Below are 17391 nucleotides of genomic sequence, written 5' to 3'. Positions count from 1 at the left end.
AGTTGGCTACCATTATGGGGACTATTGGACACCTATAGATTCCCATATTATTAACTTAGTCTCTTTATGAGACTTGTACTTGTATAATTTCTTTCTTTATATAGAAGTGTTTTTATTACGGCGTCACTAATAATATGACGTTTCATTTGGCTACCATTATGGGGACTATTGGACACCTATAGATTCCCATATTATTAACTTAGTCTCTTTATGAGACTTGTACTTGTATAATTTCTTTCTTTATATAGAAATGTTTTTATTACGGCGTCACTAATAAAATGACGTTTCAGTTGGCTACCATTATGGGGACTATTGGACACCTATAGATTCCCATATTATTAACTTAGTCTCTTTATGAGACTTGTACTTGTATAATTTCTTTATTTATATAGAAGTGCTTTTATTACGGCGTCACTAATAAGATGACGTTTCATTTGGCTACCATTATGGGGACTATTGGACACCTATAGACTCCCATATTATTAACTTAGTCTCTTTATGAGACTTGAACTTGTATAATTTCTTTATTTATGTAGAAGTGCTTTTATTACGGCGTCACTAATAAGATGACGTTTCATTTGGCTACCATTATGGGGACTATTGGACACCTATAGACTCCCATATTATTAACTTAGTCTCTTTATGAGACTTGTACTTGTATAATTTCTTTATTTATATAGAAGTGCTTTTATTACGGCGTCACTAATAAGATGACGTTTCATTTGGCTACCATTATGGGGACTATTGGACACCTATAGATTCCCATATTATTAACTTAGTCTCTTTATGAGACTTGTACTTGTATAATTTCTTTATTTATGTAGAAGTGGTTTTATTACGGCGTCACTAATAAGATGACGTTTCATTTGGCTACCATTATGGGGACTATTGGACACATATAGACTCCCATATTATTAACTTAGTCTCTTTATGAGACTTGTACTTGTTTAATTTCTTTTTTTATATATCTCTCTTTATATACATCTCTTATTAGATAATGAACCTTCATTTCGCTGCCTTCATCAAAATGGGAACTATTGGACACTTATAGACTCCCATTGTAGCCAATGAAGGCAAGCTGGTTACTTATAAATTATATATACTTTAAAATATTCTTTATTATCGTAATAATTAAAAATATATCAAAAATATATATAATTTATATGTACCCTTATACATGTATATACATAAACATTTTGTTATAGCATTAATATATATTAAATAATATATAATAATATTATAAGCCAATGTCAATATATACATATATTTTTTAAATAGATGATATAGATAGAAATCCATCCATCCATATCATCTAAATCGAATCATCAAGCAAAGGATAAGCTTCAGTGGATCGCAGTATGGCAGCTGCTCAACCACTTACAACACCTTGCCTGTTACAAAAGTCGTTTACAATTGATTCTAGGCTTTGTCATTGTATTAAATAATGTTTTTATATGTAACTAGCGCGGCATCAGGTGATCGAAGATCCTCCCAATTTACTATGTTACAAATTACATTGGCATCACATCCATTGTCGTTTATAAAGTAAATTATAAACTTTAAATGGTTTAGAAGCCATACAATGCAAATTGCCCCTTATTTATCATTGCAGTCCAGCACGGATACGACCTTAGAGGCGTTCAGGCATAATCCAACGGACGTAGCGTCATACCACTGTTCGCTCGAACAAGTATTGTGCCATTGGTCCGTACCTGCGGTTCCTCTCGTACTACGCAGGAATGCTGTCGCAACAACGTTTTGTCATTAGTAGGGTAAAACTAACCTGTCTCACGACGGTCTAAACCCAGCTCACGTTCCCTTGCATGGGTGAACAATCCAACGCTTGGTGAATTTTGCTTCACAATGATAGGAAGAGCCGACATCGAAGGATCAAAAAGCGACGTCGCTATGAACGCTTGGCCGCCACAAGCCAGTTATCCCTATGGTAACTTTTCTGACACCTCTTGTTAAAAACTCTTTAAACCAAAAGGATCGATAGGCCGAGCTTTTGCTGTCCCTGTGTGTACTGAACACCGAGATCAAGTCAGCATTTGCCCTTTTGCTCTATGTGTGGTTTCTGTCCGCACTGAGCTGGCCTTGGGACACCTCCGTTATTATTTGAGAGATGTACCGCCCCAGTCAAACTCCCTACCTGGCAATGTCCTTGAATTGGATCATACCTGAGTAATTGGAGTTATACCAAATTTTCAAATCAAAAATACATAAATGCACCGTTTTATTAAAGAATTTGTTTGCAATTATATAACAAACTCGTGATACTTTGATCAAGAAGCTTGCATCAAAACCCAATACCATAAGACATAATAAATATATCCGTATAATGGCTAGGAAATGATACACGTTCCATTTAATCAAGTAAGTAAGGAAACAATAAGAGTAGTGGTATTTCATTGGCGATACCAAACCGAGGTCTAATATCTCCCACTTATTCTACACCTCTTATGTCTCCTTACACTGCCAGATTAGAGTCAAGCTCAAAAGGGTCTTCTTTCCCCGCTAATTATTCCAAGCCCGTTCCCTTGGCTGTGGTTTCGCTAGATAGTAGATAGGGACAGTAGGAATCTCGTTAATCCATTCATGCGCGTCACTAATTAGATGACGAGGCATTTGGCTACCTTAAGAGAGTCATAGTTACTCCCGCCGTTGACCCGCGCTTACTTGAATTTCTTCACTTTGACATTCAGAGCACTGGGCAGAAATCACATTGTGTCAACACCCGCTAGGGCCATCACAATGCTTTGTTTTAATTAGACAGTCGGATTCCCCAAGTCCGTGCCAGTTCTGAATTGATTGTTAATTGATAATCGTTATAATTAATAAGAACTAATTGGTTTAACCCAACTAGTATTCTTAAAAATTTTAGCAAGAAAGTTCCACAATTGGCTACGTAACTAAACTATCCGGGGAACAAGTAACTACCATAAATGATAGAAACTCTATTTACCCAGAACGAGCACATAAACCATGTTATTGTTTCCCAATCAAGCCCGACTATCTCAATCTTCAGAGCCAATCCTTATCCCGAAGTTACGGATCTAATTTGCCGACTTCCCTTACCTACATTATTCTATCGACTAGAGACTCTTCACCTTGGAGACCAGCTGCGGATATTGGTACGGCCTGTTGAGAAGTTTGCGTGTCCCCACCATAAATTTTCAAGGTCCGAGGAGAAAATATCGACACAACAGTATATGTCATGCTCTTCTAGCCCATCTACCATATCTCTCTGCGAAAGACTTCCATGGTAGTACGGCTATAAAACAGAAAAGAAAACTCTTCCGATATCTCTCGACGGCTTCTTTATGGTCGTTCCTGTTGCCAGGATGAGCACGAGGCCCATATTTAATAACAAACGGATACTCAACAGGTTACGGAATTGGAACCGTATTCCCTTTCGTTCAAAATTATTCAAGTATATTATTTCCAGCTTTTATTTGTATATTTCAGTTTTTACTTGAAAATTTTCGGCTTTCGCCTTGAACTTAGGACCGACTAACTCGTGATCAACCACTGTTCACACGAAACCCTTCTCCACTTCAGTCCTCCAAGGTCTCATTCGATTATTTGCTACTACCACCAAGATCTGTACCAATGGCAGCTCCATGCAGGCTTACGCCAAACACTTCTACGCATACCATTGTACCTTCCTACTCACTAAAGTTTCAAAATTTATATTACAAGTAATATAAATCATCTACTTTAGCGGTAATGTATAGGTATACAACTTAAGCGCCATCCATTTTAAGGGCTAGTTGCTTCGGCAGGTGAGTTGTTACACACTCCTTAGCGGATTTCGACTTCCATGATCACCGTCCTGCTGTTTTAAGCAACCAACGCCTTTCATGGTATCTGCATGAGTTGTTAATTTGGGCACCGTAACATTACGTTTGGTTCATCCCACAGCGCCAGTTCTGCTTACCAAAAGTGGCCCACTGGGCACATTATATCATAACCTTAAACTTCATATCAAGAAAGTTAAGGTTCTTACCCATTTAAAGTTTGAGAATAGGTTAAGATCGTTTCGACCCTAAGGCCTCTAATCATTCGCTTTACCAGATAAGATTATTTTATATAATATTAAAATGCACCAGCTATCCTGAGGGAAACTTCGGAAGGAACCAGCTACTAGATGGTTCGATTGGTCTTTCGCCCCTATACTCAATTCTGACAATCGATTTGCACGTCAGAACTGTTTCGGTCTTCCATCAGGGTTTCCCCTGACTTCAACCTGATCAAGTATAGTTCACCATCTTTCGGGTCACAGCATATATGCTCAAGGTACGTTCCAGTTAGAGGCATATATGATATAAATATCATTATACATAACTATATAGAACGCCCCGGGATTGTGTTAATTAACTATAAATAGTTAAAAAACTAATCCCATTATAAAGCCAAGTTAATTACGCTATTAGGTTTATATCCCAATAACTTGCACATATGTTAGACTCCTTGGTCCGTGTTTCAAGACGGGTCCCGAAGGTATCCTGAATCTTTCGCATTGTTAATCATACAAGTGCATATAATAAACACAAAAATCAATGATAATTATGCCATTATATAATTCCGAAAAATTAACGCACTGTATTCATATAAATCTATCAGCACTTTATCAAATTAATAACATTTATTCTGTGTTAAAATGCAAGCAATTTAATTGGAATAAACTATAAGTTATATTTTTATGATAAATTTTGTATGCTAATAGATTACAATGTCCTTATATGGAAAAAATGCACACTATTATCATAATATTGTTTAAATATTACAATTATAATGATGAATTTTCCATAACGGATATTCAGGTTCATCGGGCTTAACCTCTAAGCAGTTTCACGTACTATTTAACTCTCTATTCAGAGTTCTTTTCAACTTTCCCTCACGGTACTTGTTTACTATCGGTCTCATGGTTATATTTAGTTTTAGATGGAGTTTACCACCCACTTAGTGCTGCACTATCAAGCAACACGACTCTTTGGAAACATCATCTAGTAATCATTAACGTTATACGGGCCTGGCACCCTCTATGGGTAAATGGCCTCATTTAAGAAGGACTTAAATCATTAATTTCTCATACTAGAATATTGACGCTCCATACACTGCATCTCACATTTGCCATATAGACAAAGTGACTTAGTGCTGAACTGATTTCTTTTCGCTCGCCGCTACTAAGAAAATCCTTGTTAGTTTCTTTTTTCCTCCCCTAATTAATATGCTTAAATTCAGGGGGTAGTCCCATATGAGTTGAGGTTGTATATAACATTTTTAATGCAATTAATTCTTTTATATATATAATGATAAAAACATTTTAATAAATTCGTTTACAATTATATTTCCATTTTTATATGCTATTTTAAACGAACCAACGAAGAACAATAACATTTCCATTTGCTTTCAATTTTCATATCATTAATATGAGACAATTCTAGATAAATTTTTATGCTAGACATTTCTCAGTATTATTTGACTGAAATCGAAAATATTTCTCTTCGTTTTTTCACATTCAAATAAATAACAAATGCGAGATAATGTTTTTTCATACATTTTTTAATATTATGAATAAAATAATTTAATTATTTGTATCCAATAATATACCATACGCTTATAAAATCTGATTTCAAATTTTATAAACAACTTAATTAGCATAGTCTTACAACCCTCAACCATATGTAGTCCAAGCAGCACTATAAAATTAATTAAAGTACTATAACAGCATGGACTGCGATATGCGTTCAAAATGTCGATGTTCATGTGTCCTGCAGTTCACACGATGACGCACAGTTTGCTGCGTTCTTCATCGACCCATGAGCCGAGTGATCCACCGCTTAGAGTTTTAATATTTGGTTTTTTAATTTTGTCATTTATGTTTTTATTGAAAGAAATTAAAAATACACCATTTTACTGGCATATATCAATTCCTTCAATAAATATGTTTTTATACCTAAAATAAATGTTGCGAAATGTCTTAGTTTTATATAAGCAATGTATATCAAGTGATTTACGGGCAATTTACGGTATGAATACTTTTTAAGCGATATACATTGGGATTTATATAAAACATTAACCTGAAGAATACCAGGTACAACATTGTATATTTTAGGTTGTTGCATAATCCAACGTATGCTCATAGCTGAGATGAACAATACATATTCGCAACGCGTGTTATATTATGGTCCATATACACACATGATAAATATTATTTAAAAATGCATTTGCATTTTGACTTTGTGCCTCTTATAATAAAGTCTTTCTCCTCCTCCATCCACACTCCATAAAATACATATAATTAAGGAAAAGCCATTATATGTTCATTTGTGTTGATATATATATAATGATGACCGCCACTACACCATCATTTTTTGAATTTCATGAATTCTTTTTGTTATTTATTTTGGCAAATTGTTTTTATTTGAATTATAAATAAATATAATACAAATTTTTTGTTAACGGTAAGGATATTATACAATAATGATCCTTCCGCAGGTTCACCTACGGAAACCTTGTTACGACTTTTACTTCCTCTAAATAATCAAGTTCGGTCAACTTTTTGCGAAACAACCGTAACACACAAGGCGTCACAGTGATCACGTCCGGAGACCTCACTAAATAATTCAATCGGTAGTAGCGACGGGCGGTGTGTACAAAGGGCAGGGACGTAATCAATGCGAGTTAATGACTCACACTTACTGGGAATTCCAAGTTCATGTGAACAGTTTCAGTTCACAATCCCAAGCATGAAAGTGGTTCAGCGGTTTACCCGGACCTCTCGGTCTAGGAAATACACGTTGATACTTTCATTGTAGCGCGCGTGCAGCCCAGGACATCTAAGGGCATCACAGACCTGTTATTGCTCAATCTCATTATTGCTAGACGCAATTTGTCCATTTAAGAAGCTAGTGTCCTTATAATGGGACAAACCAACAGGTACGGCTCCACTTATATAAACACATTCAAACACAATAAACATTTTACTGCCACCGTGAATGAAGGCTATATAAGCTTCAGCACCATAATCCTGAAGATATCTATTTAATATATTTGAGTCTCGTTCGTTATCGGAATTAACCAGACAAATCACTCCACGAACTAAGAACGGCCATGCACCACCACCCATAGATTCGAGAAAGAGCTATCAATCTGTCTTACACACTTATGTTCGGACCTGGTAAGTTTTCCCGTGTTGAGTCAAATTAAGCCGCAGGCTCCACTCCTGGTGGTGCCCTTCCGTCAATTCCTTTAAGTTTCAGCTTTGCAACCATACTTCCCCCGGAGCCCAAAAGCTTTGGTTTCCCGGGAAGCGACTGAGAGAGCCATAAAAGTAGCTACACCCAATTGCTAGCTGGCATCGTTTATGGTTAGAACTAGGGCGGTATCTGATCGCCTTCGAACCTCTAACTTTCGTTCTTGATTAATGAAAACATCTTTGGCAAATGCTTTCGCTTAAGTTAGTCTTACGACGGTCCAAGAATTTCACCTCTCGCGTCGTAATACTAATGCCCCCAAACTGCTTCTATTAATCATTACCTCTTGATCTGAAAACCAATGAAAGCAGAACAGAGGTCTTATTTCATTATCCCATGCACAGAATATTCAGGCATTTGAAGCCTGCTTTAAGCACTCTAATTTGTTCAAAGTAATTGTACCGGCCCACAATAACACTCGTTTAAGAGCACTAATGCAGGTTTTTAAATAGGAGGAACATATGAAAAAATACAAGTATCTCAACACATATAAGAACTCCACCGGTAATACGCTTACATACATAAAGGTATAGTACTAACCACAATTGTAAGTTGTACTACCCGTATGAAGCACAAGTTCAACTACGAACGTTTTAACCGCAACAACTTTAATATACGCTATTGGAGCTGGAATTACCGCGGCTGCTGGCACCAGACTTGCCCTCCAATTGGTCCTTGTTAAAGGATTTAAAGTGTACTCATTCCAATTACAGGGCCTCGGATATGAGTCCTGTATTGTTATTTTTCGTCACTACCTCCCCGAGCTGGGAGTGGGTAATTTACGCGCCTGCTGCCTTCCTTAGATGTGGTAGCCGTTTCTCAGGCTCCCTCTCCGGAATCGAACCCTGATTCCCCGTTACCCGTTGCAACCATGGTAGTCCTAGATACTACCATCAAAAGTTGATAGGGCAGACATTTGAAAGATCTGTCGTCGGTACATGACCATACGATCTGCATGTTATCTAGAGTTCAACCAATATAACGATCTTGCGATCGCTTGGTTTTAGCCTAATAAAAGCACATGTCCCATAAGGTTCATGTTTTAATTGCATGTATTAGCTCTAGAATTACCACAGTTATCCAAGTAACTGTTAACGATCTAAGGAACCATAACTGATATAATGAGCCTTTTGCGGTTTCACTTTTAATTCGTGTGTACTTAGACATGCATGGCTTAATCTTTGAGACAAGCATATAACTACTGGCAGGATCAACCAGAATAATGTTTTTAATCATATTTCATTTTCATATTTTTGAATAGAAATTTGTATTTCTCTTGTAGAAATAATTTATTTATTTCTTATATTCGAATACGGCCACTTATTAAAGCCATCGTATTCGTTTTTTTTGTTCTCCAGTTTTATTATCGATTGAAATAGTTTTCAATACAATAATATATATTTCCATTATATATTTTATAAATACCATATACATAATTTCATTCTAAAATATCATTTTATTTCAACATACAATATTATTGTATCCACACATGTTTAATTTTTGTTTAATCAATATAAATATTGAATTAAATCATTTGCATTTTGATGATAAATTTAAAATTTATCTTTTTCATATAAACTTTCGAGTAATATATAATATAAAACCGAACGCTTATATAAAAATATATTTTTACAATTCCTTTGATCTCGCTGAACCACATAATACCGAAAACGATATTCTATGATCCAATTGTTAGGTAAATATATAGTATATCAATCAAGTTACAGTATATACCACCTTTCTGTTGAAAATTAACGATAATAATTGGAAACGAATTGTAGTTATATAGTAATATATAACACCTTGGCCTTTGTTTCAACGATATTATCTAAGGGCAATAAATATTAACCGCGTAGCCAAGTTCAATATTCTAAGAGAAAATTGTAACAAATTTATACGGATAATATTATTATTATAAATTTCCTTTTTATAATATTGACAAAATTTATATATATAATGTAAATTTTGATCAATACTGGATGGCCAACAACTGACCATCATATAGTAGTTTTTGGACACGCTGTCCTGAAAATGGGTATTTTTCATTCTTTTTGGCACCCAAGATGTATATACTCTCTTATATTATAAAGAAAGTTTTCACAGTGTCTCATATACATATTGAACCTATAAGTCATATTAATATAACTTATTAGATTTATATGTATAATATTCAATTTCTTATTATTATTGACATAACATAAGTTTTGGTCAATATATCTGGTCGGCAACCACTGCCTACCTATATATGTTTTTGGACACGCCTTCAGTGAAAACGTCATTTTTCATACCAAGGTTTCATCATATTATGGATTTTTCTATTTTTTCCATATAATATATATATTTTTTTATATTATTTCATATAAATATTGTATTTATAAGTTATATCAATATATAACTTATTATATTTATATGTATAATACATAATTTCTTATTATAATTGACATAACATAAGTTTTGGTCAATATATCTGGTCGGCAACCACTGCCTACCTATATATGTTTTTGGACACGCCTTCAGTGAAAACGTCATTTTTCATACTAAGGTTTCATCATATTATGGATTTTTCTATTTTTTCCATATAATATATATATTTTTTTATATTATTTCATATAAATATTGTATTTATAAGTTATATCAATATATAACTTATTATATTTATATGTATAATACATAATTTCTTATTATTATTGACTTAACATAAGTTTTGGTCAATATATCTGGTCGGCAACCACTGCCTACCTATATGTGTTTTTGGACACGCCTTCAGTGAAAACGTCATTTTTCATACTAAGGTTTCATCATATTATGGATTTTTCTATTTTTTCCATATAATATATATATTTTTTTTATATTATTTCATATAAATATTGTATTTATAAGTTATATCAATATATAACTTATTATATTTATATGTATAATACATAATTTCTTATTATTATTGACTTAACATAAGTTTTGGTCAATATATCTGGTCGGCAACCACTGCCTACCTATATATGTTTTTGGACACGACTTCAGTAAAAACGTCATTTTTCATACTAAGGTTTCATCATATTATTGATTTTTCTATATTTTCCATATAATATAGATATATTTTCTTATTATTTCATATAAATATTGTATTTATAAGTTATATCAATATATAACTTATCATATTTATATGTATAATACATAATTTCTTATTATTATTGACATAACATAAGTTTTGGTCAATATATCTGGTCGGCAACCACTGCCTACCTATATATGTTTTTGGACACGCCTTCAGTGAAAACGTCATTTTTCATACTAAGGTTTCATCATATTATGGATTTTTCTATTTTTTCCATATAATGTATATATTTTTTTGTATTATTTCCATATAAGTATTGTATTTATAAGTTATATCAATATATAACTTATTATATTTATATGTATTATACATAATTTCTTAATATTTTTGACATAACATAAATTTTGGTCAATATATCTGGTCGGCAACCACTTCCTACCATATAATATAAATATAGATATATTTTCTTATTATTTCATATAAATATTGTATATATAAGTCATATCAATATATAAATTATTATATATTTATATGAATAATGTTAAATATCTTATTATTTTCCTATATAATATAGAAATATTGTATAGGTTTTTCTTATATATATATATAAATATATTATATATATAATATATAATAATTATAGGTACACACGCACATGTGTGAAAACCTTCTTAATAATCCATTCATTTATTATTATACCAAGTCAATCCATCGTTATTTAAGAATTTTACAGATATCATATTAAGATAATTTAGTTACTTTATGATACGAATTATTGTACTTGTATAATTTCTTTATTTATATAGAAGTTTTTTTATTATGGCGTCACTAATAATATGACGTTTCATTTGGCTACCATTATGGGGACTATTGGACACCTATAGATTCCCATATTATTAACTTAGTCTCTTTATGAGACTTGTACTTGTATAATTTCTTTCTTTATATAGAAATGTTTTTATTACGGCGTCACTAATAAAATGACGTTTCAGTTGGCTACCATTATGGGGACTATTGGACACCTATAGATTCCCATATTATTAACTTAGTCTCTTTATGAGACTTGTACTTGTATAATTTCTTTCTTTATATAGAAGTGTTTTTATTACGGCGTCACTAATAATATGACGTTTCATTTGGCTACCATTATGGGGACTATTGGACACCTATAGATTCCCATATTATTAACTTAGTCTCTTTATGAGACTTGTACTTGTATAATTTCTTTCTTTATATAGAAATGTTTTTATTACGGCGTCACTAATAAAATGACGTTTCAGTTGGCTACCATTATGGGGACTATTGGACACCTATAGATTCCCATATTATTAACTTAGTCTCTTTATGAGACTTGTACTTGTATAATTTCTTTATTTATATAGAAGTGCTTTTATTACGGCGTCACTAATAAGATGACGTTTCATTTGGCTACCATTATGGGGACTATTGGACACCTATAGACTCCCATATTATTAACTTAGTCTCTTTATGAGACTTGAACTTGTATAATTTCTTTATTTATGTAGAAGTGCTTTTATTACGGCGTCACTAATAAGATGACGTTTCATTTGGCTACCATTATGGGGACTATTGGACACCTATAGACTCCCATATTATTAACTTAGTCTCTTTATGAGACTTGTACTTGTATAATTTCTTTATTTATATAGAAGTGCTTTTATTACGGCGTCACTAATAAGATGACGTTTCATTTGGCTACCATTATGGGGACTATTGGACACCTATAGATTCCCATATTATTAACTTAGTCTCTTTATGAGACTTGTACTTGTATAATTTCTTTATTTATGTAGAAGTGGTTTTATTACGGCGTCACTAATAAGATGACGTTTCATTTGGCTACCATTATGGGGACTATTGGACACATATAGACTCCCATATTATTAACTTAGTCTCTTTATGAGACTTGTACTTGTTTAATTTCTTTTTTTATATATCTCTCTTTATATACATCTCTTATTAGATAATGAACCTTCATTTCGCTGCCTTCATCAAAATGGGAACTATTGGACACTTATAGACTCCCATTGTAGCCAATGAAGGCAAGCTGGTTACTTATAAATTATATATACTTTAAAATATTCTTTATTATCGTAATAATTAAAAATATATCAAAAATATATATAATTTATATGTACCCTTATACATGTATATACATAAACATTTTGTTATAGCATTAATATATATTAAATAATATATAATAATATTATAAGCCAATGTCAATATATACATATATTTTTAAATAGATGATATAGATAGAAATCCATCCATCCATATCATCTAATCGAATCATCAAGCAAAGGATAAGCTTCAGTGGATCGCAGTATGGCAGCTGCTCAACCACTTACAACACCTTGCCTGTTACAAAAGTCGTTTACAATTGATTCTAGGCTTTGTCATTGTATTAAATAATGTTTTTATATGTAACTAGCGCGGCATCAGGTGATCGAAGATCCTCCCAATTTACTATGTTACAAATTACATTGGCATCACATCCATTGTCGTTTATAAAGTAAATTATAAACTTTAAATGGTTTAGAAGCCATACAATGCAAATTGCCCCTTATTTATCATTGCAGTCCAGCACGGATACGACCTTAGAGGCGTTCAGGCATAATCCAACGGACGTAGCGTCATACCACTGTTCGCTCGAACAAGTATTGTGCCATTGGTCCGTACCTGCGGTTCCTCTCGTACTACGCAGGAATGCTGTCGCAACAACGTTTTGTCATTAGTAGGGTAAAACTAACCTGTCTCACGACGGTCTAAACCCAGCTCACGTTCCCTTGCATGGGTGAACAATCCAACGCTTGGTGAATTTTGCTTCACAATGATAGGAAGAGCCGACATCGAAGGATCAAAAAGCGACGTCGCTATGAACGCTTGGCCGCCACAAGCCAGTTATCCCTATGGTAACTTTTCTGACACCTCTTGTTAAAAACTCTTTAAACCAAAAGGATCGATAGGCCGAGCTTTTGCTGTCCCTGTGTGTACTGAACACCGAGATCAAGTCAGCATTTGCCCTTTTGCTCTATGTGTGGTTTCTGTCCGCACTGAGCTGGCCTTGGGACACCTCCGTTATTATTTGAGAGATGTACCGCCCCAGTCAAACTCCCTACCTGGCAATGTCCTTGAATTGGATCATACCTGAGTAATTGGAGTTATACCAAATTTTCAAATCAAAAATACATAAATGCACCGTTTTATTAAAGAATTTGTTTGCAATTATATAACAAACTCGTGATACTTTGATCAAGAAGCTTGCATCAAAACCCAATACCATAAGACATAATAAATATATCCGTATAATGGCTAGGAAATGATACACGTTCCATTTAATCAAGTAAGTAAGGAAACAATAAGAGTAGTGGTATTTCATTGGCGATACCAAACCGAGGTCTAATATCTCCCACTTATTCTACACCTCTTATGTCTCCTTACACTGCCAGATTAGAGTCAAGCTCAAAAGGGTCTTCTTTCCCCGCTAATTATTCCAAGCCCGTTCCCTTGGCTGTGGTTTCGCTAGATAGTAGATAGGGACAGTAGGAATCTCGTTAATCCATTCATGCGCGTCACTAATTAGATGACGAGGCATTTGGCTACCTTAAGAGAGTCATAGTTACTCCCGCCGTTGACCCGCGCTTACTTGAATTTCTTCACTTTGACATTCAGAGCACTGGGCAGAAATCACATTGTGTCAACACCCGCTAGGGCCATCACAATGCTTTGTTTTAATTAGACAGTCGGATTCCCCAAGTCCGTGCCAGTTCTGAATTGATTGTTAATTGATAATCGTTATAATTAATAAGAACTAATTGGTTTAACCCAACTAGTATTCTTAAAAATTTTAGCAAGAAAGTTCCACAATTGGCTACGTAACTAAACTATCCGGGGAACAAGTAACTACCATAAATGATAGAAACTCTATTTACCCAGAACGAGCACATAAACCATGTTATTGTTTCCCAATCAAGCCCGACTATCTCAATCTTCAGAGCCAATCCTTATCCCGAAGTTACGGATCTAATTTGCCGACTTCCCTTACCTACATTATTCTATCGACTAGAGACTCTTCACCTTGGAGACCAGCTGCGGATATTGGTACGGCCTGTTGAGAAGTTTGCGTGTCCCCACCATAAATTTTCAAGGTCCGAGGAGAAAATATCGACACAACAGTATATGTCATGCTCTTCTAGCCCATCTACCATATCTCTCTGCGAAAGACTTCCATGGTAGTACGGCTATAAAACAGAAAAGAAAACTCTTCCGATATCTCTCGACGGCTTCTTTATGGTCGTTCCTGTTGCCAGGATGAGCACGAGGCCCATATTTAATAACAAACGGATACTCAACAGGTTACGGAATTGGAACCGTATTCCCTTTCGTTCAAAATTATTCAAGTATATTATTTCCAGCTTTTATTTGTATATTTCAGTTTTTACTTGAAAATTTTCGGCTTTCGCCTTGAACTTAGGACCGACTAACTCGTGATCAACCACTGTTCACACGAAACCCTTCTCCACTTCAGTCCTCCAAGGTCTCATTCGATTATTTGCTACTACCACCAAGATCTGTACCAATGGCAGCTCCATGCAGGCTTACGCCAAACACTTCTACGCATACCATTGTACCTTCCTACTCACTAAAGTTTCAAAATTTATATTACAAGTAATATAAATCATCTACTTTAGCGGTAATGTATAGGTATACAACTTAAGCGCCATCCATTTTAAGGGCTAGTTGCTTCGGCAGGTGAGTTGTTACACACTCCTTAGCGGATTTCGACTTCCATGATCACCGTCCTGCTGTTTTAAGCAACCAACGCCTTTCATGGTATCTGCATGAGTTGTTAATTTGGGCACCGTAACATTACGTTTGGTTCATCCCACAGCGCCAGTTCTGCTTACCAAAAGTGGCCCACTGGGCACATTATATCATAACCTTAAACTTCATATCAAGAAAGTTAAGGTTCTTACCCATTTAAAGTTTGAGAATAGGTTAAGATCGTTTCGACCCTAAGGCCTCTAATCATTCGCTTTTTTACCAGATAAGATTATTTTATATAATATTAAAATGCACCAGCTATCCTGAGGGAAACTTCGGAAGGAACCAGCTACTAGATGGTTCGATTGGTCTTTCGCCCCTATACTCAATTCTGACAATCGATTTGCACGTCAGAACTGTTTCGGTCTTCCATCAGGGTTTCCCCTGACTTCAACCTGATCAAGTATAGTTCACCATCTTTCGGGTCACAGCATATATGCTCAAGGTACGTTCCAGTTAGAGGCATATATGATATAAATATCATTATACATAACTATATAGAACGCCCCGGGATTGTGTTAATTAACTATAAATAGTTAAAAACTAATCCCATTATAAAGCCAAGTTAATTACGCTATTAGGTTTATATCCCAATAACTTGCACATATGTTAGACTCCTTGGTCCGTGTTTCAAGACGGGTCCCGAAGGTATCCTGAATCTTTCGCATTGTTAATCATACAAGTGCATATAATAAACACAAAAATCAATGATAATTATGCCATTATATAATTCCGAAAAATTAACGCACTGTATTCATATAAATCTATCAGCACTTTATCAAATTAATAACATTTATTCTGTGTTAAAATGCAAGCAATTTAATTGGAATAAACTATAAGTTATATTTTATGATAAATTTTGTATGCTAATAGATTACAATGTCCTTATATGGAAAAAATGCACACTATTATCATAATATTGTTTAAATATTACAATTATAATGATGAATTTTCCATAACGGATATTCAGGTTCATCGGGCTTAACCTCTAAGCAGTTTCACGTACTATTTAACTCTCTATTCAGAGTTCTTTTCAACTTTCCCTCACGGTACTTGTTTACTATCGGTCTCATGGTTATATTTAGTTTTAGATGGAGTTTACCACCCACTTAGTGCTGCACTATCAAGCAACACGACTCTTTGGAAACATCATCTAGTAATCATTAACGTTATACGGGCCTGGCACCCTCTATGGGTAAATGGCCTCATTTAAGAAGGACTTAAATCATTAATTTCTCATACTAGAATATTGACGCTCCATACACTGCATCTCACATTTGCCATATAGACAAAGTGACTTAGTGCTGAACTGATTTCTTTTCGCTCGCCGCTACTAAGAAAATCCTTGTTAGTTTCTTTTCCTCCCCCTAATTAATATGCTTAAATTCAGGGGGTAGTCCCATATGAGTTGAGGTTGTATATAACATTTTTAATGCAATTAATTCTTTTATATATATAATGATAAAAACATTTTAATAAATTCGTTTACAATTATATTTCCATTTTTATATGCTATTTTAAACGAACCAACGAAGAACAATAACATTTCCATTTGCTTTCAATTTTCATATCATTAATATGAGACAATTCTAGATAAATTTTTATGCTAGACATTTCTCAGTATTATTTGACTGAAATCGAAAATATTTCTCTTCGTTTTTTCACATTCAAATAAATAACAAATGCGAGATAATGTTTTTTCATACATTTTTTAATATTATGAATAAAATAATTTAATTATTTGTATCCAATAATATACCATACGCTTATAAAATCTGATTTCAAATTTTATAAACAACTTAATTAGCATAGTCTTACAACCCTCAACCATATGTAGTCCAAGCAGCACTATAAAATTAATTAAAGTACTATAACAGCATGGACTGCGATATGCGTTCAAAATGTCGATGTTCATGTGTCCTGCAGTTCACACGATGACGCACAGTTTGCTGCGTTCTTCATCGACCCATGAGCCGAGTGATCCACCGCTTAGAGTTTTAATATTTGGTTTTTTAATTTTGTCATTTATGTTTTTATTGAAAGAAATTAAAAATACACCATTTTACTGGCATATATCAATTCCTTCAATAAATATGTTTTTATACCTAAAATAAATGTTGCGAAATGTCTTAGTTTTATATAAGCAATGTATATCAAGTGATTTACGGGCAATTTACGGTATGAATACTTTTTAAGCGATATACATTGGGATTTATATAAAACATTAACCTG

At 33.9% G+C, this 17391-nt stretch overlaps 5 non-coding genes across 5 annotated transcripts; all 5 read right to left on the bottom strand.

Annotated features, from left to right (window-relative positions):
• Positions 1-1317: 1317 nt before the first annotated feature.
• On the bottom strand, positions 1318-5274 carry LOC121530139. Its single transcript, XR_005993814.1, has one exon. It is a non-coding gene; the product is annotated as a large subunit ribosomal RNA (ribosomal RNA).
• Positions 5275-5674: 400 nt separating this feature from the next.
• Positions 5675-5854, bottom strand: LOC121530143. Its single transcript, XR_005993818.1, has one exon. It is a non-coding gene; the product is annotated as a 5.8S ribosomal RNA (ribosomal RNA).
• A 633-nt stretch (positions 5855-6487) lies between these two features.
• On the bottom strand, positions 6488-8483 carry LOC121530145. The gene has a single exon (XR_005993820.1). It is a non-coding gene; the product is annotated as a small subunit ribosomal RNA (ribosomal RNA).
• A 4136-nt stretch (positions 8484-12619) lies between these two features.
• Positions 12620-16576, bottom strand: LOC121530141. Its single transcript, XR_005993816.1, has one exon. It is a non-coding gene; the product is annotated as a large subunit ribosomal RNA (ribosomal RNA).
• Positions 16577-16976: 400 nt separating this feature from the next.
• LOC121530142 lies at positions 16977-17156 on the bottom strand. The gene has a single exon (XR_005993817.1). It is a non-coding gene; the product is annotated as a 5.8S ribosomal RNA (ribosomal RNA).
• Positions 17157-17391: the final 235 nt, after the last annotated feature.

Source organism: Drosophila eugracilis, unplaced genomic scaffold, assembly GCF_018153835.1.
Source record: "Drosophila eugracilis isolate 14026-0451.02 unplaced genomic scaffold, ASM1815383v1 contig_294, whole genome shotgun sequence".
NCBI lineage: Eukaryota > Metazoa > Arthropoda > Insecta > Diptera > Drosophilidae > Drosophila > Drosophila eugracilis.
This window is presented reverse-complemented; position numbering and strand designations above follow the sequence as displayed.